The following is a 26,781-nucleotide window of genomic DNA, read 5'->3' on the forward strand; positions in this document are numbered from 1 at the left end:
TATCTAAGGATAATTATATAAAGAACAGATACACAATAATTTTGGGAAACGGTATACTTTGGTTTTAACTTATCAGGAGAAAAGTGCCCCCAGAGGTAGTTCACTCACAAGACTGTAATTTCTGTTAAAAGGTCTTCACTGAGAGACATACAGAAGAGATTGTAATGGAAGTAAATAGTTTATCATTTGTGTTTTGTTTAATGTTTTCTTTTCCTTCCTTTAATAACTGTGATGATTTTGCTTGGTCTTAATCATAATGTCTGTTAAGATATGTAAAAAATCCCTCTCACTGAATTATTTGAGTCACAGTTCCTGAAATAGTTTTATGAAGAGCCTGTATCAATAATCCCATCTTTTGATTTGGTTTTGCCAGATCTGCCAATAAGAAAAACAATTAGTAAAAACTAGCGTACCATTGGAAGAATAGGAAGTCCCAGCACAGTCAAGAAACTATGATGTAATTGGAATGACAGAGACTAGGTGGGGATAACTAACATGACTGGAGCACCATCGTGGATGGGTATAAACTGGTCATCAAGGACAAGCAGGGGACAAAAGGTGGAGTAGTTGCACTGTATGTTAGAGAGCAGTATGACTGCTCAGAGCTCCAATATGAAACTGGAGAAAAGCCTGTTGAGAGTCTCTGGCTTAAGTTTAGAGATGAGAGCAACAAGGGTGATATCGTGGTGGGCGTCTGCTATAGACCACCAGATCAGGAGGATGAGGTAGATGAGGCTTTTTTCAGACAACTAATGGAAATTTCCACATCACAGGCCCTGGTTCAAATGGGGGACTTCAATCATTCTGACATCTACTCGGTGCACAGACAATCCAGGAAGTTTTGACAGAGTGTTGGGGACAACTTCTTGATGCAAGTGCTAGAGGAACCAGCTAGGGCCTTTGCTCAGCCTGATCTGCTGCTCCCAAACAGGAAAGCATTGGTAGGGGAAGGAGTTGTGGATGGTAACCTGGGCAGCAGTGACCATGAGATGGTTGAGTTCAGGAACCTGACAAAAGGAAGAAAGGAGAGCAGCAGAATATGGATCCTGGAATTCAGAAAAGCAGACTTTGACTTCCTCAGGGAACTGATGTGCAGGATCCCCTAGGAGGCTAATATGAGGGATAAAGGAGTCCAGAAGGTCTGGCTGTATTTTAAAGAAACCTTATTGAGGGCACAGGAAGAAAAATCCTGATGTACAGAAAGAATAGCTAATATAGCAGGTGACCAGCCTGGATTAACAAAGAAATCTTCAGTGAGCTTAAACACAAAAAGGAAGTTTACAAGAAGTGGAAGCTTGGACAGATTATTAGGGAGGAGTATAAAAATATTGCTCAAGCATGCAAGGATGAAACCAGGAAGGCACAATTGGAGTTGCAGCTAGCAAGAGACATGAAGGGTAACAAGAAGGGTTTCTACAGGTATGTTAGCAGCAAGAAGATGGTCAGGGAAAGTGTGGGCCCCTTACTGAATGGGGGAGGCAACCTAGTGGGAGATGATTTGAAAAAAGCTGAAGTGCTCAATGCTTTTTTCCCTCTGTCTTCATAGATGAAGTCAGCTCTCAAACTACTGCACTGGCTGCACAGTATGGAAGGAGGTGAGCAGCCCTCAGTGGTGAAAGAACAGATTCAGGACTATTTAGAAAGGCTGGATATGCACAAGTCTATGGGGCCAGATTCAGTGCATCTCAGTGTGCTGAGGGAGTTGGCTGATGTGATTGCAGAGCCATTGCCCATTATCTTTGAAAACTTGTGGGGATTGGGGTATGTTCTGGATGATTGGAAAAAGGCAAATATAGAGCCCAGCTTTAAAAAAAGGAAGAAGGAGGATCTGGGGAACTACAGACCAGTCAATCTCACCTCAGTCCCCAGAAAAATCATGGAGCAGGTCCTCAAGAAATCCATTTTGAAGCACTTGGAGGAGAGAAAGGTGATCAGGAATAGTCAGCATGGATTCACCAAGGTCAAGTCATGCATGACCAACCAGATTGACTTCTGTGATGAGAAGACTGGCTCTGTGGATGAGGGGAAAGTGGTGGATGTGATATATGTTGACTTTAGCAAAGCTTTTGATATGGTATCCCACAGTATTCTTGTCAGCAAGTTAAAGTAGTATGGGTTGGGTGAATGGACTAGTACAGTATTTTTCAATGACCAGTCCATGGACTGGCACCTATCCCTGAGATCTCCTTGACACAGTGTAGGAAGCCTGAGATCTCCCTCATACAGTATAGGAAGCTGATCCCTGGTATCAAAAAGGTTGAGAAACACTGGACTAGAAGATGGATAGAAATCTGGCTGGATAGTTGGGCTTAATGGGTGGTGATCAATGGCTTGATGTCTAGTTGGCAGCTGGTATCAAGCAGAGTGCCCCAGGGGTTGATTCTGGGTCTGATTTTGTTAAACGTCTTCATTAATGATCTGGATGACAGGGTGTATTGCACCCTCAGCAAGTTTTTGGATGACACTAAGCGGTGGAGAGTGATGGATATGCTGGACGGTAGGGATAGCATACAGAGTGACTTAGACAAATTGAAGGATTGGGCCTAAGGAAATCTGATGAGGTTCAACAAGGACAAGTGCAGAGTTCTGCAATTAGGATGGAAGAATCCCATACAATGCTACAGACTGGGGACCGACTGGCTAAGCAGTAGTTCTGCAGAAAAGGACCTGGGTGTTACAGTGGACAAGAAGCTGGATATGAGTCAACAGTGTATCCTTGTTGCCAAGAAGGCTAATGGCATATTGGGCTGCATTAGTAGGAACATTGCCAGCAGATTGAGGGAAGTGACTATTTCCCTCTATTCGCCTCCTAGGTCTGAACTGCTGGACACTTTGAAAGACAGATCGCTACAACTCTGTCGCTCTTAGGGTTTAGATGGTAACTCATTTGTATGTATGTGTTTGCTTGCTTTAACCTGTATTTAATTCTCAAATTATTTTTCCTAGTTAATAAACCTTTAGATAATTTATTACAGGATTGGCTACGGGTGTTGCCTTTGGTGTAGGATCTAGGGTAGCAAATAATCTTGGGTAAGTGATTGGTCTCTTGGGAATGAAAACAACCTGAATGTGGGGTGGGTGGGTGGGTGTGTGTAAGTGAACATTTATCGCTAAGTCCAGTTTGTCTGGGTGGCAAGGTAGACTGGAGAGTCTAAGGGGACTGCCTGCGTCTCCACAGTAAGATTGTTATAGTGATCCAGGAATTCACATTTGTTCCTGGCTTGATGAAATCTAATTATGGAACAAACCACAAGCCACTCCAGACAGCTTGACATCCACCTTCTTAGGTAATTGAAGCACTGGGTGGCTCAGAAGAGTGATATTAAGACTATGGCATCTTCCCTTTCTAGTTCACTGGTTCAAACCTGCATCAGCTGTGACTGACAGCTGTTTGCTGGCCTAGGTGAGAAACCGTTTTCATTCCTGGCTCTTCTTGATGGCATTGAAGAACTGAGTCTCAGCCCAGGCCCAAGAAGATAAGAGTTCCTTATCAGAGTCTCCCACTGGAGTAAATAAAAGACAATTCATGATGATACCACTGCACTTTTACTAATCATGGGCCCAATTCTGCAAGCTCTCCAAACACAGAACTATCATTGAGCTCCACGTGCAAAGGGCTTGTGGGACTGTAGGATCGTTAGGCCTATCAATCTCTGACCTGTCTGATCAATGCAAGCTGTGCTCATCAGGAACCCCAGGGTGAAAACTCAAAGGGCAGGATGTTCTCTGTGATGGGCCCTTGCCTCTGGAACTTACTATCAACATAAATTCACCAAAATCTGTGCTCTGCCATGTTTAGAGAATGCTGCAACCTATGTCTTCAGGTGTTTTCTGTCCTGTGCCACATGGCCGATTTCACCACACTCTTTGAATCTCTTGTTTATTTCCCATTGAAGCTCAATGGAATTACATGAGGGATTAATTTGCTGTAATATGCCCACATTTGGATTCAGTTCTGCTTTCCTAGGATTGGCAAAACTTCCATTGACTTCAGAGTTTTGTAAATTCCTCTGGTCCGGTCAGTTTTTGAGGGAATGGCAGGTTCTTGTGTAGCACTGACAGACGCCTGTCTGCACTTGAGACCTCTGAAGCTTAGTTTACCAACCTCTATTGCATAAGCTAAAAGCCATGTGGCCCTTAGCTAAGGCTGTAGAAGACTCCTCAATCTCTAGCTGGGCTCAGTGCCACCAGAGGGGGACAGAGCACCGCACCAAGCAGGCGTGGCTTACAATTGCATGCTGTCAGGCTCTTGCTACAGATTTTAATTTACTCTCAAAGTTAGAATATCTCATCTGTGCTTTTTTTTAGTGTGTGGGTATTTTACGGGCTCTGAAAGATAGAGAAATTACCCGTCTCTTCTATAGTGGTGTTCTCTTTCAGTCTCTATCCTCAGTGTGATTGCAAAGACACTTCCCTTGCAATTTCCACTGGGTCTATGGGCTCCAGTTTTGATTTCCAGTCCCATAATAATTCTATATTTGGTAAGAGTCTGCCTGGTTATTGCATATCTTATTGAAAGTATGCTCATTTTAAGTTAGTATCCAAGGACCTATTGCAATTTAGCTTATTGCCTCTTTTGATGTGTGTGTTATACACTGTCTTTTTTGTGTAGAGCTTTTTAATAATAGATTTGAAAAATTGTACTCACTTGCCCCTCTTATTTGCTTGCAAATTTACTAAGATTGTGCCCACACTAGATATTGCATACAGAAATTGTCAGATATCCATCTTCCCTCTCCACAGGAAAATCAGATGTTTGCACACACAAATAGTCAATTCTGTGTTGAAATGTCTACTATCAGGCACAAATGCCAATTCCAACTTGTGTGTACAAATTAGGCATGTTGTTGCACATTTAGTTTTGCACGGTATTTTATACAGATTTTTGAAAATCACTCAGTGTCTTTTGGAAACAGTTTGAAGAATGGAAGCTTAAGTCTAACAGTCCCAATGAAAGTAACATTCAACATCTCCTACCTTTGTATCGTTACTCTTATTTTGAAAGACTGTAAAGATTACAAAGCAGACCTTTCTGCTACACATTAAGATATAGTTTACTGTCAGGGAAGAATACACGGGAATTAACAAGTCATAATGTGTCATAGGTCTAGTAGAGCAATCAATCAAAACCTCTAGGGCAGAAATAAAGAAAAACCAAATTAAAAATCTTTCCCCCTTTCTGTTTCCTTTAAAGGAAAACAATGCACACCAAGAAATGAAGAAAACATACAGAGATAATACACTTTGAAAGCTAAATTTTAAGAGATCCCATGGTATATTATCTCATAGCACCGTGTGAAATTACAGCTGTCATATTGCATCTATAGGTAAGTGCACTGATCTCATTTATTTTTGGAAAAGATAAAAAACAGTTATTTCTATTGTTTTTTAAAGTTGTCTCAGCAACGAATCCAGTGGAAAAAAACAAGATGCTAAATTTCCCCCAGGAGCAATTCATTCAATTCTGTTGCTGTTCCTTTCAATCACCTAAAGGAAATGTGGAATAGATGCAAAACCCATCCTACTGCAACAAAGCAGTAGAAAAAATATATTATATAAGCAGGGGAAACCTGAGAAAGGCTTGCCTTTGATTATTTCCAACATAATGCCTTTGTTTTAATACCCCAAGTTACCTGGGGAAAACAGTATGGGTCTGATCCTGCAAAGCCTTGCTTATGTGACTCGTTCTTATTCATGCAGATACCCCGTTGACCTCATTGGAGTTACTCATGCAAGGAATGGTGACTTGAATGAGTAAATTGTTTGGGGCTGAGACAGAAAACAGTAGAAGCCGAGTGATTTGGAATGTTGTAAGAGCTGGAGAGAAATTGTTAACTTTGATTGGACTGGATGGAAGTATTGAACTGAGTAACTGTGTGTGTGTGTGTGTGTGTGTGTGTGTGTATGTGTATATATATCTATAAATACATATATATATATAGTTGCGCTGAGCAGGCTGTGTTCATATCCAGGTTAAGTTCATGCTAGTGGTGGGGGTTGATGTTTGAGGTCCAGTCATTGCTATGGGTCAGTTTTGATGATGTCATATCTCGAAAGTTCTCATAGTTTTTTGGCCCAGATGATGCAAACCTCCTCCTCTTCCTCAAATCAACTGTTCTTTTTCAGATTTCTGCCATTTTAGGCTGAATTCTTGTACAAATGGTGGTCCTTTTTGCAAAACTTCACTTACATCTGAACTGGAAAATAATCATTTTCTGGGCTTGAGACAAATCCAGAACCAAAACCATAGGGGTAGGTTCAGGTCTAGGGATTCATGTCCTTTCATCTGGATTCAGATTTGAGATTCCAATTTTCATCCATTTTACTTAAAACAAAGCCGTAGTCACTATCTGACATTTTATGAATTCTGAAATATTTTTGCAAAGTTTATTTCTTTTAGATGTACAACTTTTCTTCATTCCTTTTAAAAAGGAATAATAGTTATTTCACTGACAATCCAGAGGTTGTTTGACACATTAAGTTACCATGTATGGAGTGCAAGAATATACCAAATCTCAAATGGCATATTGGGCTGCATTAGTATAAGCATTGCCAGCAGATTGAGGGAAGTGATTATTTCCCTCTATTCAGCAATGGTGAGGCTGCATTTGGAGTACTATGTCCAGTTTTGGGTCCCCCACTACAGAAAAGATGTGGACAAATTGGAAAGAGTCCAGTGGAGGGCAACAAAAATGATTAGGGGGCTGGAGCACATGATTTATGAGGAGAGGCTGAAGGAACTAGGCTTGTTTAGTCTGCAGAAGAGAAGAATGAGGGGGGGATTTGATAGCAGCCTTTAACTACTTGAAAGGGGGTTCTAGGGAGGATGGAACTAGGCTGTTCTCAGTGGTAACAGATGACAGAAATAGGAGTAATGGTTTAAAGTTGCAGGGGGGAGGTCTAGGTTGGATATTAGGAAAAGCTTTTTCACTAGGAGGGTGGTGAAGCACTGGAATGGGTTACCTAAGGATGTGGTGGAATCTCCATCCTTTGAGGTTTTTAAGGGGCGGCTTGACAGAGCCCTGGCTGGGATGATTTAGTTGGGGTTGGTCCTGCTTTGAGCAAGAGGTTAGACTAGATGGCCTCCTGAGATCCCTTCCAACCCTAATCTTCTATGATTCCATGATTCATACTGGCTAAATAACTGGTATTACCACAGATTCCATGTAGGAAATTGGGCCCTTACCTTTCAACCTCAGTTGGATTTATGCCAGTGTAAATGAGAGCAGAATTTTGCTGCCCAGTAACTCAGGGCCCTGGTACCATCAATTCAAAAGAATCTACCATACAATTTTCTGAAAGCAAACCATGAGGGTCAGCTCTTGCTACCAATGAAGTCAGTGGCTATCAGCCCATCAGGCCAGATCCTCAGTTGCTGTAGATCAGAATAGCTCCATTGAAGTCAGTGGCGGTATGTTGATTTATACCAGCTGAGGAGCTGGCTGATACGTTTCAATGGGAGCAGGCTGGGACCCTGAATGATATGAGAGAGCTGGCCATGAGTGTCATTGAACAATGTGGGGGTGGGGAATTAGTGGTGGTTGAGCTACTGGTTTAGACATAACAGATTTGGGTTTTGATTCTGGGTTATTTGTCTGACCCAGCAGCTAATGGAATCAAACCACATTAATATCCTTTTATTTGTACTTCTCTGCCCTGTTACTAAATAATAATAATACATGCATTTACATTTCCAAAGTTTTTTCTTGTAGAATGTGCATGACATAATATTAGAACTTAAATAAATTAAGTGAAAATTAAATCTGATGTAACATTTGTGCCTATTTTTTTTTAATTGGAAATTCTGAATGACTGATGTTCACTATACCTAAAGCGGAGACGAAAAAAGCTGATATCTGAAACACATCAGCAGCCAGATATTGGATGTTAACCATAAGACTTCTGGAGGGAAAAAGACCTTCAGAAACTGGCAACTGTATAATTAAGGAACATATTACAGAAAGGCAATGCACTTATATGCTGTAAAATCAAATACAGACGAAGAGCATTACCTGGGAAATGGGAGGTTGCAACTAGAGTGGAACATGTTCACCAAAATAAAATTTTGGCAAAATAAGATGTTTTATCAAAGCAGAAATGTTTCATGGAGTCATACCAGTTTCTATTAATGGTTCATCAGGAAGGTTTTTTGGGTTCAGAATGGGAGAGAGAGAGAGAGAGACAGACCTTAGTTGTTGGGCTAGAGACCGAGGTTCAAATCCCTGCTCTCACTGATGTGGTGTGAGCTGAAATGAAAAAGTGTGCTGTAGATAACCTGACCTCTGAGGAAAGGTTAAAAAATACTTGAGAAAAGAAGAGGTGAGGGAGGATCTGTTAACAGTCTTCAAATGTGCTAAGAGTTGTTATTAAGAAGATGGGGATCAATTGTTCTCCATGTCCACTGAAGGTAGGCAAGACGCAATCTGCTTAATCTGCAGCAAGAGAGATTTAGGTTAGGTATTAGGGAAAAACTCTCTGACTATAAGATCTGGAATAAGCTTCCTAGGGAGGTTGTGGAATCTCCATCATGGGAGAATTTTAAGAACAGTTTGGAGGAACACCTCTCAGGAATGATCTAGATTTACTTGGTCCTGCCTCAGCACAGTGGGCTGGACTTGGTGACTTCTGGAGATCATAGAATCATAGAATATTAGAGTTGGAAGGGACTCAGGAGGTCATCTAGTCCAACCCACTGCTCAAAGCAGGACTAACCTCAGCTATATCATCCCAGCCAGGGCTTTGTCAAGCCTTAGCTTAAAAACCTCTAAAGATGGAGATTCCACCACCTCCCTAAGTAACCCATTCCAGTGCTTCACCACCCTCCTAGTGAAAAACTTTTTCCTAATGTCCAACCTAGACCTCCCCAACTGCAACGTGAGACCGTTGCTCCTTGTTCTGTCATCTGCACCACTGAGAACAGCCTAGCCCCATCTTCCCTGGAACCCCCTTTCAGGTAGTTAAAGGCTGCTATCAAATCCCCCTTCATTCTTCTCCTTTGCAGACTAAACAAGCCCAGTTTCCTTAGCCTCTCCTCATAAGTCCTGTGCTCCAGCCCCCTAATCATTTTTGTTGCCAAGAAAATGGTCCAGTTCTACATTTCTATGATTCCATGAAGTGACTTGCCCAGGATCACTAACTGAGCAACAAGAGCTCAGGACAGCACTCTAGCATAGAGGTGTAAGAAAAAAATGAACTCTTGGTTCAGTGGCTGAACCAAAAAACCAAAAAAGAGGTAATTTACGGTCCACCCAAAAAAAACCCCAATAATCAAATTATTTGACCAAAAAAAAAAAAAAAAAGTAAAATAAATTAATTTTGGGTTTAACAAAATGTTTTGTTTGACTCAACTTGAAACATTTCATTTCATTCTCAAATTTTTTATCCTAAAATTTTAATAAAATTTCATTAAAATTCAAAACAAAAATTTGTTTCAGAGTTTTGAATTTTGATCAGAACAATTCAGTGAATTAGATATGAATTCACAATGTTTCAGTTGACCTGAAGCTGCTTTTTTGGAGAGTGCAAAAAAGCAAGTTTTCTCTAGAAAGTTTCACCTGGCTCTGCTCAGGAGTCTTGACTGCCAGCATGCTCCTCCAAAGGCTAGACAGCATCCCCTCTTCATGCATATTAATCTACAGTCACTCTTGGGCATTATATACCAATCATTATTTCATGGGCATCAGCTTCCAGAAAGTATTCATACAAAGTGCTAACATCTGCAATAATTGAGCATGTTCATCTTGCAACAAAGTGTTAGATGACAGTGATAGGTATAAGCAGAGAAACTGTTAAGAATGCCAAATCAATAGCGTACTTTCTAGGGTTCTTTTCATGCATGTTTTGGTGAGATGAAGTTCAGTCAATGGAATGAAGTAATTGGATAAATCAGAAAAGTTGTTTTTAACATGAGACATATAGAACGGGCACTTAGTCCTTTCCCCTAAAAACCCAGTGTCTGGGCAAAAGTGGTTTGGCAATGGAAAATAAATAGGTTTAGTAAATGAAATCAAGACCTAAAAACAGAACACTCGGACGTCCTTGGTGAAATGTTCACAATACTGATAAACCCTCCACTTTATATTTAGACTAGTGTGAATGGGTTTTTTGTTCTGTTTTCCTGCCCATTTCCCTTGTGTTGATGCTGTTCAGTCAGCCCTGTTCATTTTTCCCATTTTCTTTCTAATCTACAGGGCTACTGTGATGTCAGTTCAGCTGCTGAACTGTGCAAAGTATTTTTCTATCTCTGAGACTTGATATTTGTTTTCTTTTTTGCTACTTTCTTTAACCTAACACTCGTCCTGTGTGCGTTTGTATTTTGATTGCGAAAAACAGTACGACAATAGTGACGGAAAGTACCCCAGCAGAAGAGAACTACTAACTGGACTCAAGCTCAGCTCTGCAGGCTAGCAGGGGTATTTGGTTAGCTTTGTTTAGCAGGACACTCAAAGGATCAAGCAAGGTTAATTGGTTTTCCTACCATTGCATCATTTACCTGCATATTAGGGGAAGTGAGCTATCAAAATCCTTGGTCTTTATGCGCTTGGCACTCGGTCAGAAATAGCAGTCTGCAGCAGTGAGTACAATACCAATTGTAAACAGTCATTTTAAGAGTCCCAGTAAAACAAATGGGGCCCAGACACTAACCTTTAAGCCTCTCTGCCCATTTATTAGCTGCTTTAATGTTTGCCACTTTTATTCATGGTGAATAAAAGTTATTACCCTTTGTTACTATATCTCATAGCCTAGCTTCCTTGCCAACCTTTAATCTCACGTTTTTTTTTTTTTTTTAACGGGGGGAGGGAATCATATTCACTTAAAATATCTATCACTCGGTTTGTCCCTATGGGTGGATGCAGTATGGATACAGAGCCCTTAGAGGGACCCAGTTCACCATTGTTCTAGGACTACCTTACACCAGCTAACCTGGTGTAGAACATCTATAGGGCAGGCATAACTCCCAGCTCCAAGGAATATCCTGGGTTAAAGGCCTTCTACGCCCGGTTCGGAACCAGTTCCACCAGCTCTGCAATATGTCAGTAGCAGGCACAGGCATAGGCGGTGGCTTGGCATCTGGAGAGGACATGGCTGAGGCAATTCTGCACCACTATAATAGCCTGAATAGGAGACACAAGCTGCCCCTCTCTGTCCCTAAATCTGTTTTATCACAGGGATGGATCAGCCCCACTGTGCTTGTAAGTGGCTGTATTATGTTGCCCATGCTGCTCCTAGTCACATGTGCCTTATGTGCCCTTGCAGTGGATGCCTGTGGTGTTGATCTGTCATCAAAGCATTGTGACAGAGTATTGCTCACAGCCTTTTCCCTCAGGAAGGCCCCACCAGCTCTCTGGGCTTGTAGGGAGTAGTAACTGAGCCATGGTGGGAACATCCTCTGATTGTTGTTTTCATTCAATTGAATAAGTTATTTTAGACTGAAAGTGGTCATTTCAATCATGACCAAAGGAGTGTGGGGAGGGAGGAAGTCTGCAAGGTGGCATCACTCTTCCCCCAACCTCCTGGCGTCCACATGGCAGCGAATGGCCTGCCCACACCCAAGCTGCAGGAACGTAAGTGCTACTGCCTATTGCTCGGTTGTCCCTTTAAGTCCCTCTTAGGATGAGAGATACCCCAAGTGTACTGTGCCTAAGGAAAATTCTACACCAGGTTTCAGGCTGACTGGCCCCATGCTCCACACAGATACAGAAGGAGATGATGTTGGGAAAAATGGAGGACGCGACTGCAGGCCACTGGTTTTCTGTCCCTGCATCCAGAAGATCACAAACACAAGGGAAAGGAGGCTGATGCTGTGGGGGAGGGGGCAGCTTGCAGGGAATAGTCAGGCATATTGATACTTTTCACCCTATGTGAAGTAGGACAGTTTTGTGCATGAGTTTTTGGAATAGGTGAACTAAAACCAGCGTTTGCATCACCCCCCAGTGAACTGAAACCACAATTTTGTGCATCCCTAGATGAAAAGCATGATACAAACTGAAGTCATTATTATGTGCTTCATGAGTAGCTAGAAACCCCTATAGTGTCTCACTCACGTGCCTTTTCCCGATAGGACTTGTGTTCTGCGTTAGGCTCACTGCTGAGAGAGATGGTCAGCCATTAATATAATTTCTTCCATTCCAGTAGCTGGCTCACTGCCTAGCTTCATGGTGTCTTTATAATCACATTGTTCTGTAAACTGTGGTGTGTGGGAAGCAGAGGTCAGTGCACATTTGCACGCCTCCAGCAGAGCAGCTAGGAATGGAAAAAAAAAATTAAAAGAATCTTCACATCAGGAAGCCGTGCGAGCTTCCTCTTCTTCACAAATGACAAGTGATTGCCTGGGAAGTCCCAGCGTCTGTCTCAAAACTCATCACAGGTAAAATCTGTGCATTTGCCCTACCTTCACTGCAACAGCAGGGGTACTCATCTGGGAAGCTGGGGACTCAATTCTCTTCTTGTGGCAGATGCTATGTTAATGCTAACAAGTGTCTGATTGTGACAGTTGTGCCCCCCTCACTCTCCATGCACTCCCTCCCTGGGAGATCAGACTTTTTTTTTTTTTTTTTTTTTTAATTTCTTGAGACACATTATCAAATGTCTGGCACATAACTATGCGCTGAGACAATGTGCTTTTTCTCCCCATGCATCGTCCTCTACTTAATTCCAGAATAATTTCTTCTTAAAGCCCCCTTTATAGTTCTTTCTTCTTTCAGTGACGGGGTGTACCAACCCCGCACTGGTGAAGCAAAGGTAAAGGATCTGTTCTGGATGCAGGAAGGCATACCCCCTCACCTCTGAATGGATGGAGCAGGAGAGCAGATGGCTGCAGCTGACTCCTTCAGAGAAGCCGCCGGGGCTCGAAGCAGCCGGGACTGGGCCTGACAGCTGAGCTACTGCAGGCCCTTCAAGGAGGAGGACCGAGGGTGACCAGTCACCATAGGCAAGGGAAGATGCCCTGGAGGATGTCAAGTGGGATCCAAGGCAGATCCATGATGCTGATAGAGGAACAGAAGCTGTGGTAAGAAGTGACCCAGAGATCTAGAGTAAGGGTGCCAGTCCCCAAGTCATGTGTATGGACTATTGTTTTGAAGGGCTCTGGGTTGAAACCTGCCCTCTGGTTCCCCTACCCACTCTCAGATTGCCGCCGCTAGGCAAGGAGGCCCTTGACTCTTGCCACTGAGTGACATAGTCCAGAGTATCACCACTATGTGGTACTCCTGGCCTCAGACACACAAACACTCCCGACACTTTCCCCTACTCTTCAGACATAGCACCAGTACAGCACTTCACACATCCAAGGAGTTCTACAAATACCTAATTAAGTCTCATAACCTCTCTGGCAATAGGCAAATTTCCCTATCCCAAATTTACAGATGGGGAAACCGAGGCATACTGTGTAATCGACCTTCCAAAGGCCACAAAGACATCAGCGTCTAAGGCAGGATTAAAACTAAGGAATTGCTGGCTCTGACAACCAGGCCTGACCCTTCTTTCTTCACCATCTCCTCCTCAGCACATACGCTGCATATGGTGTTGTGTGTATGTTCTGAACACATTTGATAACAGCTTTTTGAAGGGTGGAAAGAAGATCAATTCATTTCTGATTCAACTCCACCTATGCCACTTGAGAAGCCTTCTTCTTCACCCCCATCAAAGGAGTTTGCATTTGCAATTCCTGCATTGGCTAATTTCTAGAGATTGCACTACTTCCTCTGGCTACATTAGGGTCACTAATATTTGACTCATCTTTCCATGCAGGTCACCAAAAGAGCTCTGGATGAGTCATTATTCAGTGCGTCCCACTCCTTCCCTCTTCAATAAAAAAAATAAGCAATCAGGGATATTTACCTCTACTCCCTAGTTTTAGGTGCCCTTACCAGTCATTTAACCCTGCACAGCATCAGAGCGAGAGTAGAAACCAAAGGAAAAGACAGAAAAATGAAAATCAGTGGCTGAAAGTGCTTGCGAAATTCACCTTCTCAAAGCAGCTGCAACAAACAAGTGGTAGTTCATCATTCTCCATGTCAGGGCAGAGGCTTTATACAGTACCAGGCCATCAAGAGCAATCCTGGGCCCCAGGGCAGAAAAGTCAATGGCCCCCCTAGAAAGGGATGGCTGAGGTCCCAATGGGCTTCCATTGGAAGTTTTTACTTATTTATTATGTGCCATGCAGGTTCCCGGGCGGCTGAGAGGCGGTATCTGCTACTCAGCTTCCCGGTTCCCTTGCACACCCCAGGGAGATACTGATGAACCCGGGAAGCTGAGTAGCAGATACCATTTCCTCAGCCTGCCCGGGAACCTGCTTAGCACATAATAAATAAGCTCTGCTCAGAGGAGGGGTGGAAAGCATGAGCAGCAGGGGCCTTGGAGGAAGGGGATGTGTTAAGGAGAGAAGGATACATATCTGTCCTCCCATCCACCCAGGCCCTTTTAAATCACTGGGTCTCTGGGCAATTCCTCTCCCCCCTCTCAACATTGATGAGCACTATAGTGGTGCCCTCCTTTGGCTCTCCCTTTGGTCAGACTGCACATAAAACACACCATAACTCTTCAGTGCAGTTTAGCTCCTTCTCCCCCTCAGCAGCTGAAATGCAGCTCTTTTCCCTGCGTGGGAGCTTTCCATTTCTCACAACTAGGCAGCGTGTGATGGTCTAATGGCCAAACAACTTTTGCCAGTGTCTCTTCCTCTGCACATTGAATATTTCATGGAGAGATCTGACTTTTGGATGAAACGTCTGTAAGCACGTTGCTAGTGGTACCATGTTGACACTGTGCCAGCCACTAACAAATGTTGGAATACACTTCATCCCTTGCCTACCATCATGACATCCAGATACAGCCACTGTTGATGGTGGACACAATGCAGCACACTTTTACACCTCACTAATACATTTTCACACATGATTTGTGCAGAGCTGTAGCTCCTAAAGGGAATCTGCTTGTCACTGTCAGCTAAGGCAGGCTAGTGCCTAAAAGCTCTTCGTATCTAAGGATGGCTGCCCGGTGTGCCTGGAATCTCATTATGTCTTCTCTCAGAGTCAGTCTTGATCAGCTGTCATCACATACGCAGCTGATTTCTTTATTCCCCATTGATCCTGGGACTGGTCCTGTCCATGTTGCAAGTTAGAGCACCCTGATAGCTTCTATAACTTATGTTCAGCTGGCTACAACCCCAAAGGACCATCCATGATGGGGGGCAGAGAGAATCTAGCCAAAGCCCTTTCCCCCCCACTAAGCCCCATGCTGGCAGCTCTATGGAACTGAAGATTTCCCCCATGCACAAGGAACTCTCAGGGGCATCGCAGCCAGAATGGAGGCCAGAAACTGGCCCTCTTTCTAAAATAATAATTAATAATGCATTGCACTCCTATAGTGTCTTCCATCTGCGGATATATGGCCTAGGTTTATTTGTAGAGTCCTGCGAATCTGCGGGTATCCACTTTATATCCACGGACATCTGCATCCGCGGATGCGGACTTAGGTGCTGGAACTAGGGGTAGTGGGGGTGTCCAGCATTCGCTGGCTTGAAGTGGTTTCTATTATATACGGGCTTTAGAGTTAGGTTCAATGGCTTTCAACACCTCTGCTACAAAAATTGTTCCAGCATCCTTGGATGCAGATAGCCGTGGACCATGGTTGCGGATCGCGGATCTGATGAGGATACAAATTTTGTATCCGAGCAGCGCTCTATTTACTTGGTCCTGCCTCAGTGCAAGGAGCTGGACTTGATGACTTCTCAAGGTCCCTTCCAGCCCTACATTTCTATGACAACTCATTCACTGAGTGATCCAGCACGTCTTAATAGTGTATAACATGACAATAGTTTAAGCTAAGAAATGAGGGTGACTATACATTGTTAGTTGAACTGACAGTGGCAATTTCAGGCTGACAGAAAGTAATTAGCCAAGACAGATTTTATCCTGTACAGTACAGTTAATATTGCTCCCATAGTAAAATGTACCAAGGGCTTCTTAATGATTAGAGGGTGTCAGTATAATGTTTAATCTACAGCACATGCTAACTCCATGCCTGGGATTCAGAATCTACAAAGTCATCCCACACACACAAACACATTCTCCATTTCCTAAGAAGCCTGAGTTTTCTTTGGATAACTCCCTTCACCCACCCCTCACGCTGCTTAGTTTGAGAGATACTGTATAATGTAGGTACAATGTATTTACTGCATGAATATCAGGTAGATTTTTACTCAGTGGACTGTTTTTTTTTATTTTTAATTTTGTACCCTCTCTGGGGATTATTCAAATTTAGAGCATGACAGAGCAGACACTGGGTAAAATCCCTTTTTAAGCAGAGTGTGGTCTTGTACAGAACTGTTTCTGACATCTTGAATTATGCACTCTAAAACCCCTTTTTCTTTATGTTCCCCAGATTGAACACATCCTGTTGAGCTGTTTCTTGAGCAGCTGGGGCAGTCATGTCACATTATTTTGATGTCTCTGGACCCAACTCATTAATGCGGCTGGACTTGATGCCAGCCTTTGTGAAAAAGAACATAGTGTTTAGAAAATTATGGTTAAAAATACGAGTGTATTGTTTTTTGGGAAAGTTTTCTGCTGTGGAAGGTAAAGATGAGGGTGTATTTGATGTTTTGGGGGTAATTATAGTGGTCTAAAAGCTTTGCAAAGATATTGGCGATAGCAGGTAAAAACAGCTTGCATCAACATTTATTCTGTTTACCAGTGTAACTCCAGAACAACTCCAATGACCCCAACAATTCAGTAGAGTTACGCTGGATTTCTCTGGATGTAACTGACAACAGAATTTAGTCACATTGCTAATAAGGACCAGTGACTCAGTTTAGATAAATTATGACCAACATAAATGTTTGTACTAAAGCTGAACTGTTTGGATGGTTCATGGAAAGTTCAGGTGCTGCACTGGCACAGCTGTGGAGTGACAAAAGGGAGTTTGACTCCCACTTTTTGGTGACTGAACTGTATTTTTTTCCCTTCTTCTGCAACTTTGCCAGCATTTTGGGAATTTACTGTATTTTTGTGCTGATGGTAGCAGATGTTCAGGCTTTGCAGGTCAGCTTGCTGTTGAAGGAGAAATCAGTAATGCAGATGCTGGGTATATTCTTTATTTTTACCTTGTATACACCAGTCCTTGCACAGAGGTGATCGCCAACCACATGTAGACAATCCCCTTCTTTCAGGAATCTCAGTCTCAACCCCAAAGTATGGTTTCCAGGGAGAAAGTCTGCCTCAAGAATTGACTCTAGTTAGAGAGACTAAGGCCTGGTTTACACTAGAAAATTAGGTCAGTTTAATGAGGCTCATTGTCTATGCCGATGGAAGAACCCCTCAGGTCAGCATAGGTAGTATCTACATTGAAGCACTGCAGCGGTGCAGCTGTGTCGCTGTAGTGTTTTAAGCATAGACAAGCCTTAAGGCAGAGAGCAAACTTCTTTGCACCTTGCCACAGCTCCTCCAAAGCAGGACTGCATCACAAAAACTAACAACACAAGCTTTTCCTCAAAGACTTCAAATACTGTTCTCACTACATATAAAAGTGCCACCTGGTGACTCCTGACATAACATTATGGTGCGAAGTTCTATGGCTGCCCTTAATCGGGCTCTTTCACAATGAGACTGTGTCCAATATCTCTCTCTTTAGCAGTAGAACACAAAATATCAGTGTCTCGATATTATAGGCCAGCCTGTGTCTCTGACCTTTCTGGGAGCGTACCCTCCTTAGAGACAGGCCACGGGCCTCATTGTGCTGAAGACGGATTCCCATGACTCCACTATTCTGAGACTGGGTCTCTGGCTTCAGCACCTTTTTCTCAGTATGGCTCCTTCAGAGGGTCCAGACAAGTTGGACTCCCATTTGAGACTTCCCCTCCTCAGCACTCTGGAACTAACAGGTGTTTGCAGTGACGTAGGACAGCCTCTTCAAAACAAGATGTTCTTTATCAGTTCATAGGATAACAGTGTTCAGGAACACTGGATTAAAATGGTAAAGAAAAGCCTAAAGATACAACTCTCTCTTAACCTGTCAGCATCCTCTTGCTTGATTAGGAGGGTCCATCTTTGCACTGCCTGGAAGACAGATTCCTGCCTGCAGCCAGCCTCCCTGGCCTTGGATGTTATTTGCCTCGCTGTTACTGGATGTTACTTGCCCAACAATTACTTACCCTCTTCTGATCGGTGAGAAAGTCTCTTAACAGGTCAGTTCTTTGTCTGCAGTCACATTCATGCTCTTTTCATATATACCTCCCTTTCTCTCTGCCTTGGGTTTAGGTTGCGGGTGGGGGGCCTGTATTTAGACAGGTAATCACCTATCTATATTCCAAAAAGTCCTCTTGGCCTGTAGTCATTAAAAGTTCAGTAATTGGTCTCCATGGTATCTCTAAGGTAGCTATGGTCAGATGGTGACAGTTCTAGATAGTTCATTCACACCAAGCCAGACATGCCTATGTGATCCACACCCCGTGAGAAATCTCTGGAAAGAAGTCAGCTTCTTGAGACCAAGCAGATATGACTGCAAATGTGAATGAGTAAACTGAGTAACACAATTTTCATAACCAAGACATTTCCCACATTCTCCAAAATTGCATAATATGCCATTTGAAAACTTTCTTTTAGCAAGAATCGCAGACGTGCTTCTGGGTGTCAGGATGGGGATGATTGAATGGAAAAAGAGAGGCTAGGAGCTCTGGGACACAGGACAGGGGAAACCAGGCAGAGAAACAAACAAGTAGAGGCAGGATACTGAGCCTGGGAAAGGAGAGAGAGATTTTTAATTTTCACACATGGGTTTAAGACACAGCATGGATCAGAATCCAGATCTGAATTATGAACACCCCAAAGTTTGGATCTGGGGATTTGGTTTGGCCCAGTATTTTGGTCCTTAGCTAGGTTTAGGGTTCAAACACTCTGAAAGTTAGCAGTGTTTAGATCTGGTCTGTAAAATCAAGCCTATTTTCATTTATTTTCCTCTCTACATGATGAGCACTCATTCATTCCATCCTAAAAACATGGGTCCGACTTCCATTGAATTCCTTTGTTAAGAAGAATGTACAATGGAATCTATATATTTAGTGAGCTTGGCTGGAGATAAGCTTCCTGTAAATTACCATAGCATGAGAGCCCTCATATTTAACTGCATTGCAATGAGCTTAGTGGAACTGTGGGTTGACTGACTCTGTATAGAGTTAGGCTGTTGTGGGAGGAAACGGCTTATTGGGTTGGGGGGCTCACTGCATTTCACTAAAAAGCGAACATTTCTAAAGCATTGTATGAAATATCTGAATAAGTATTTTTAGCCAGACTTCATACACCTCTTCTCCGTCAAGATCTGGGAAGCAGGTCCATCAGTGAGCTAAATGGCTGGGATTTCTTGGTTGTAAGGTGTTCAATTTACCAGAAAATTGGCACAATAATGTGTGAAAAATTCTCATTCTTCAGAAGAATGATGTAAATGGAAGCTTTCTCAGACATGTCTCTACAAGCATATATATATATATCAGCGTACAGCGCCCTAGACTGGCAGGAGCAGCTTTTGTGTCTGACTCACTCTGACTTTGCCTTAAACTATGATGGTGTAAAACCAGGCTATGCCACTCTGAAAATGAACTGGCAACTCGGAAGAAGAAGAAGAAGAAGAAGAAAAGAAGAAGAAGAGAAAGAAAGAAAGAGAAAGAAAAACACTATTTGGAAAGTTATAAGCTTTAAAACATTGCCTTAGCTCTTGTGAAATCCTTGTCTGGCTTCTTCCAGATTTAAGGCTTCAAAACCCCTTTCCCTTATGGTACTTATCACAGATCGCTGCAAACAATCTCAGACCTGAAGTAGAATAACTCCTTCTGTTTATTTATCAGTCAATGGTGACACACTTCGCTATTTGTCAGCTGGACATTTTAGCATTATCTAGAAGAAGGAAAATAAAAGTTCCATGTCCAAACATGGGAAAGGAAACAAATAAGCAAACCAGTTTTGATCCTAATCAAAGGAAACATCAGAATTGTCTGATGAAAAAATTCCTGATCTCATTTTACTAAGCAGGCTGGTTTCTTGGGTGCCAGGAAATAAACAGGAAACTGTAGAGCTACCCGTGGCTTGCAACCGCATTGCCTGAACTCAGGAGATGGCTACACTAGTCATCAGGGCAGGGCTCCATGCTGATGCAAGTGCAAATGGCGGTATAATTTACCTTTCCACCAAGATGTCACATAATTCCCTGATTGTGCAGCATATAACCAAGAGGCCATTTCCCCGTCACCTCTAGTACCTCAGCTTGTCCACTTGCCACTTTACCATCCTTCCCCAGGCCTGTGTCTTTTGTTGTGTGTTCCCCCCAGAAAAAGGAGCCTGGTGTGTTTCCGGTGCTGTCCTTGACAGGACAGAATGGGACATAGTGAGAAACAGACCCTTCAGGGCACTAACAAGGAGGATAGCAGCCTGTTCAATGGATTGTCTCAGATAGGAAGGATAAAGACGTATTTGAGAGGAAGCAGGGGAGAGGTCTCTAAAGCCCCTGCATTTCTCCATCCACAGGGTTTGAATGTGGAACCTTCAGCAGGCGTTTGGAAATACGGCATTTGTAATGGTGAGAATGATTAACCAATAGAACACTTTACCAAGGATGGTGGTGGAAATTCCATCACTGACCATTTTTAAATCCAGATGGGATGTTTTTTGAAAGCTCTGCTCAAGGAATTATTTTGGGGGAAGTTCTATGGCCTGTGCTATGCAGGAGATTAAACTAGGTGATCACAGTAATCCCCTTTGGTCTTTGCAGCTATGATTTACCCCTACAGCTCAGGGATTCACAGATTCACAGATTTCTAGGCCATTCAGATGCCATTAGATCATCTAGTCTGAACTTCTTACATAACAGAGGCTGTAGAACCATACCTAGTAATTCCTGCATCTAGTCCAAGAACTGATGGTTGAACTAAAACATGTCTCTTTGTATTGTGTTTCTCATCCCACAGTACTGTTTAGCTTTGATGGCAGTTAGTGATGGGCCAGCTGTATAGATTTCCGATCCTTCCTGACTGGGCCAGGAATACTGTAAGAAGAGCTTTTGTCACCATATTGTAACACGGCTGGTGCTGAAACATTTTCTGTACAAGTTTTGCTGGCTTAGCTGAGCCCTTATTTCTGGAAATGCCATTCCCAGCTGGCAGGAGAATGGAGTTATAATATAAGCTGGCAGCAAACAGAGGCTTTTTATTAACCAACCCCCTTTTCTAGTAAACAGATTCCTGGGACCAAATCTTCAACTTGTAAATGCCACAGCTCAACTGAACTTATTGGAACTTGCCTATTTATACCCAGTGAAGATCTGATATTATTTCTGTTCACTGCATATTCTGGAAAGGTGCAGGTCCTGGGTTGCTGCTTGACCTGGCAGAGAACAAAGATTTTGGAATATATGTTTTCAGGTATTTATTATTATTATTATTACTTATTTGTATTACAGTAATGTCCAGAGGACTCAGTTAGGATGAGGACCCTATTACACTAGGAGCAGTACAAACATAAAATAAGAGACAGCCCATGCCTCAAAGAGCTTGCAATTGAATTTGGGGATGTGGAATACAACTGGGGGAAGACAAGATAGACAGTACTAGGAACACAGGACTTCATATGCCATTAGCTAAGGGTCTGATCCTAAGCCCATAGAAAGACTCCCATTGACTTCAATCTTTCCACTTCAATGGTATTTGGATCAGGACCTAAGTGCACATTTTGAAGGCTTCACATTTGATTTTTTCATAGGGCAAGTGGCTGACAGATACTGATGCACTAACAGGCCACCAGCTTAGCCATTATCATGAGGCAGTTTATCATTTGCTATTACCATTAGTGAAGGAGAGTGAGCTGGGATGAGGTGGAGTGTTATCACTTCTGAGCATGCTGTTTTTCCAGGTTCAGATCTTCCCTTTGCCTTGTATACAGTGTAATCTGCCCCACATAGTATGCTTTCCCTGGGAATGATTAAGGAATTGTTTGATGATGGGAAATCACATAAAGTAAAGAGAAAAGGGATGAAATCCCCTCCAAAGGGACAAACTGAGGTAATGAGGCAAAGATACAGAGAGATGGGAACATCACTCTTCCTCCTTATAGCACTCTTCGCTCTGCCAGTGCAGCAAAATTGCCTGAGAAAAACACCCATGGCCCACTTCTCCCTCCATTACCCAGGTGCAAGTCTCATTGAAGTCAAAAGAAGCTGGGCTAATAGCCATGACACTTCCTCTCCTATCTCTGACCTCGGCTGTGCCTCTCAGAGAAACCCCTGGCTGCATGTTGATAGCCCTACTATTTTGAATTAACCAGGGGTCACATTCTGTCCTCAGTTGCAGCCATGTGACACCACTGATTTTAATTGGTTTGCATAGGTGTGAAAGCTGAACTTTGTGCAGAATAGGCAGAATCAGAAGGTCCATAAACCTGAACAATCAGATCAAGGGTATTTTAAAGGAAAACGACCCCCTAGAATCCAGTTGAGGATTCGAAATATTGAGAGGAAATAAACTGTACACAGTGCTGAAAGCAAGCCAAACTCGTCACTACGCGAAAATTACTTGGTGGATAAGGAAAATCGTTCTCAGCATATATTTGTATTAAACCTCCAAAACCTGTGTTAGCACAACAGTAAGGCGATGTGATACAACAGGGGTTCCTGGGCAGGGATTCAAGAAGAGACGACTCAGCCTGGGCCCAAAACTTCCACCCAGGTTTGGGATCTGGCAGCTTTGCCGCTAAATCTTGTACTCAAGGGTTTGGAATTTGCCCATTTCCCTTCTCAGCCTGATATCTAAAATGTTCCCCTCTCAGCAGGTAACTGCTCTCCCTGTCTGTCTGGATTTACCTGTTGTCTCTTGTCATATAATTAGATTGTATACTTAGGCCTGGTCTACATTTAAAAGCCAGGTTGATTTAGCTATGTCAGTCTGGGTTGTGAAAAAAACCCACACACTCCTGACCAACCTAGCTATGCCGACCTAACTCCTGTGTAGACACAGCTGTGTCAATGGAAAAATGTTTGTGTTCACCAATCTACCATCACGAGGGGAGGTGGTATTCCTAAAGCAATGGAAAACCCCCTTCCAACAGCATAGGCTGCGTCCACACAACAGGGTGATACTGGCTTAACTGTGGTGATGTAGCTATGGCAGCTGCTTAGTGTAGACATACCCTTTGGCCATGTCTATATGTACAGTGCTGCAGCGGTGCAGCTGAATGGATACAGCTGTCCCACTGCGGCACATCTGGTGAAGACACTCTATGTCTCCCCTTGGCATAACAAAACCACCTCCGTGAGCAACTGAAACTATGTCTGCACATGAGCGCTTATGTCGGTGTAACTTATGTTGCTTGGGGGTGGAATATTCATAGCCTTAGTTTGTAAGGACTTTGGAGTCTTTGGACCTAAAGCAATAGGGTCTGAGTCCATGACTGGGACTCCTAGGAGCTGTGCAATATACATAAATAATGATACTACAGTGCTGTGGAGCCATTTCACTGCCTGCCAGAGTATGTGCTGCAACACCTTGAAGGACTGGGGTTGCACACGCACAGCTGACTGAGATTCCTAATCCTCCTTTATCTTTGGCCCTAAAAATGTATATGTGGATGGCATGTATATGCACAGGTGTGTGGGTTATATAGATATATACACTGAGTGGTGGTGCTGAGTTCTGGGAGTCATGAACTGCTGAGATCTAAATCTGGTTCTTCCACTAATTTGTTTTGTGACACTGGACAAGCCATTTAATCTCTCCGGACCAAGATCATAAGTGGGTGCAACTCCTAATTACTGTGATGGGAATTGCACGTGTGAAGCCTGGGCTGAATTTGGTTCTCTGTCTCAGGTTCCATCTGTGGGGAGCAATTATACTTTTTTAATGAACTCCTCACATAGGGTTTATTCTATTTGTAAAAATGCTTACAGGTGGAGCTATCTTCTAAGTCATGCTGAGGCTCAGCCTACCCTTTTTAAAGTGCTATTTGCATCCATAGCAATTGCAGTCAGGTAGTTAGAGACACATTGTTCCTCCTTGTGCCTGCAAATAAACTTCGGGAACAAATATTGCAAATGCAAGGCAGATCAGCCATTTTCAAAATCTAGCTCTGTGTATCCATCTAGGGGGAGATTTTCAAAGACACACAGGGCCGTCAGGGTGGCATTTTCAAAAGCACTGACCTTAGAATAGGGCTGGTCAAATTTTCTTTAATTGAAAACTGAGCTTTTGACAAAATACAAATTTTTACATAAAACACTTCTTGTCCTTGAATTGTCAGTTTATTGTTATTATTGTTATTTATTGTTTATGATTTAATTTTATGGGAATGCCCCCCCTCCTTTTTTTTTTTTTTTTACTTTTGGTTGCTGTAAATTGAACATTTTTAGATTATTTGTATTATTGACAAAATACAAAAATTTGCCACTGAAAATGTTTACCAAAATTAATTTAAAAAACAAACCTTTGTTTTCTGACCAACTCAGGAAAGGAGCGCCAGCCCATTGACTTGCATTGGGATTTGTGATCCTAAGTCACTTAGATGCTTTAGAAAATCTCTCCCTCATTTTCAAAGGGAATTGGGTCTCTAACAGTCCTTTGTGCCTTTGAAGATTCCCCCTTACAATCTATCTCTTATGTTTTATTTTAAGACTAGATCAATGAAAACTGACTTGAAATCTTAAATAATGAAGTTAAACTCTTCACAGGCATGATACTGAAACCATACAAAACTCCTGTTGTTTTTTGACTAAGGAAGGATATATAGTTATATATAGTTCTGAGCTTTTCTTAAAGCTATGTCCCACATTACTGGTGAGCTCCTCCAATCAAGGCCCTTTATTGGTCATGTCTGGGCTGTGGAGTGTTCAGGTAGTGCTGACTAACTCAAATCCTGTTTTAGCATGCACTGGGCTCATTGTAAAACCTGTGGAAATTTTTCTGGGGCTGCCTCTTCTTCTGCAGTTGTTGTAGGGTCGTGGCCAGGAATTTGGCCACATCTATTCCTTTCTCTTCACTTCAAGTCTGTATAGTTCAAAACGATGCAATACTGAAGACAATAAACCTGGGACAATTCTCAGTTATGAAGAAACTCCCATTTAAACATCTTTCTCTCTTTCATCTGCAAACTTCCTCAGAGAGCAGGCAACAACAAAAAATATATTATTGATGTGACTTACTGTCCCAATACTTTCAAAATGGCGTGCTGGAATATATGACTTTTGAAGAGGATGGAGTGTAAACAGAAATTTTCCTAACAGATGCATTTTAGCCTTAAAATATGTCATAGTTTAAAATAATACTTATCCAATAATGTAGTAAAAATAAATTCAAACGTGAGGATCCTAGTGACAGACTATCTGGATTCCTCTCTCCTGTTGTTCAGATGTCGTATAACTATTGTTATAATGCTGAGACTGCTCTAAAAATCACTGCATGCTGCAAATTGAGTGACTTAAAATTTCTAGCATATATTGCAATATTGTTACTTGCTGCTTCTGTCATATCTTCCTAGAAATAACTCCAGTTCTAAGCTTCTTTTGTCATCAGCTTACAAGTCACGTTTTTTGACACTTTAAAGCTTTTCCTTGACTATAAATTAAATAAGGTGTAATTTTTAACATGAAACTTGATAATGATAGTTAAAGATAAACTTGAACTCCGTCAACTTTGCTATACATTGCACATGTTAGTTTTTCATATTTCTCTTCTGTTATTTATTAAGCACAGACACTAAAGTTCATCAGCGCACAATACACGTAAAAAGACAGCCCCTGCCCCACAAAGCTTACAGTCCAAATAACAAGCACAGAAGACAAGACACCCTTAGGGACACAAAGGACAGAGTTCACTCAGTATGTTTTATCTACTGTTTGTTAGGCAATCTCTCACTGAAGACAAACTAGGAAGTTTGCGGTCTGAATTTTTTCGCACTATTGTGAGACACAGTAAATTACTCTTTTTTACAGCCAATGCTCTGCTCTCTGACCTGCAGTGTGATCACTTGGCAACAGAAATTCCATTGTGTCAGTGGCACCTTAGCTACTCTCCAGGGGTGACATTCTAGCTGCAAATCCCATTTATCATCAAAAACTACTTTTGAAAGATAGAGTCTAACATTAAAACAAAAATTGAAGTAATAATAATAAGAATTAATAATAATCCTTCTAGTAGCATAATCTCCTTTGTAACTGAAACAGGATCATAGTAAAAAATCAAGGAATTTGAGAAAGAAAAGAAAAATTGCAGTGAATTTGACTAATTGAGAACTTTTCATATTCATTTGAAGAGAAGCAGAAACACGTACCTTCACAGCAAATCCACTTCAGTGGAGGTAAATGTAGGTAAAGAGAGATTTTTTCAGTGGCTAGGCAGCCTCTGGCTGATGTATGAATGATTACAACTTCTGTTTTTCTGCTTTATACAGAATAAGCTCATCCCACTGTTCATGACATCAGACTCCTGGATTTTTAACTCCTCCTGTAATTTCCTCCAAGACGGAGGTTTGGCAGCTGTTTTCAATGTGAGGTCACCGGTATTTGACAAAGACTTGTGAATAATACAAACCAAGCCAAAAATCTCAGCCTGAAATGGCAGTGCCAGGAAATTCTTCTCCTCTTCCCCCCACCTCAAGGCCCCATGATCTTTAAGTTTGATCTTGTGTGGTGCTGAGTGCTTTCTTAATTCTCTTGACTTCATTGGAGTTGAGTGTGCTCAGCTCTAGAGCTGGTCAGGAATTTTTTTGTCAAAATGTTTCTTTATTGGAAAATTCTGATTCATCAAAATTTAAACTT

General features: G+C 42.2%; 1 protein-coding gene across 2 annotated transcripts in view; it reads right to left on the reverse strand.

Annotated features, from left to right (window-relative positions):
* LOC137157671 (B2 bradykinin receptor-like) overlaps window positions 1-26,364 on the reverse strand; it is a 43,611-nt gene extending 17,247 nt beyond the window's left edge. Inside the window, exon 1 of one of the 2 annotated variants that reach the window (XM_067555104.1) lies at window positions 26,295-26,364. The gene's annotated coding sequence lies outside the window, so the exon portion shown is untranslated. The remainder of the gene's footprint in view (window positions 1-26,294) is intronic. The other variant, XM_067555105.1, reaches the window with a different exon arrangement.
* Window positions 26,365-26,781: the final 417 nt, after the last annotated feature.

This window comes from Emydura macquarii, unplaced genomic scaffold (assembly GCF_026122565.2).
Source record: "Emydura macquarii macquarii isolate MOO-44397 ecotype Brisbane River unplaced genomic scaffold, CSIRO-AGI_Emac_v2 contig_1551, whole genome shotgun sequence".
Taxonomy (NCBI): Eukaryota; Metazoa; Chordata; order Testudines; family Chelidae; genus Emydura; species Emydura macquarii.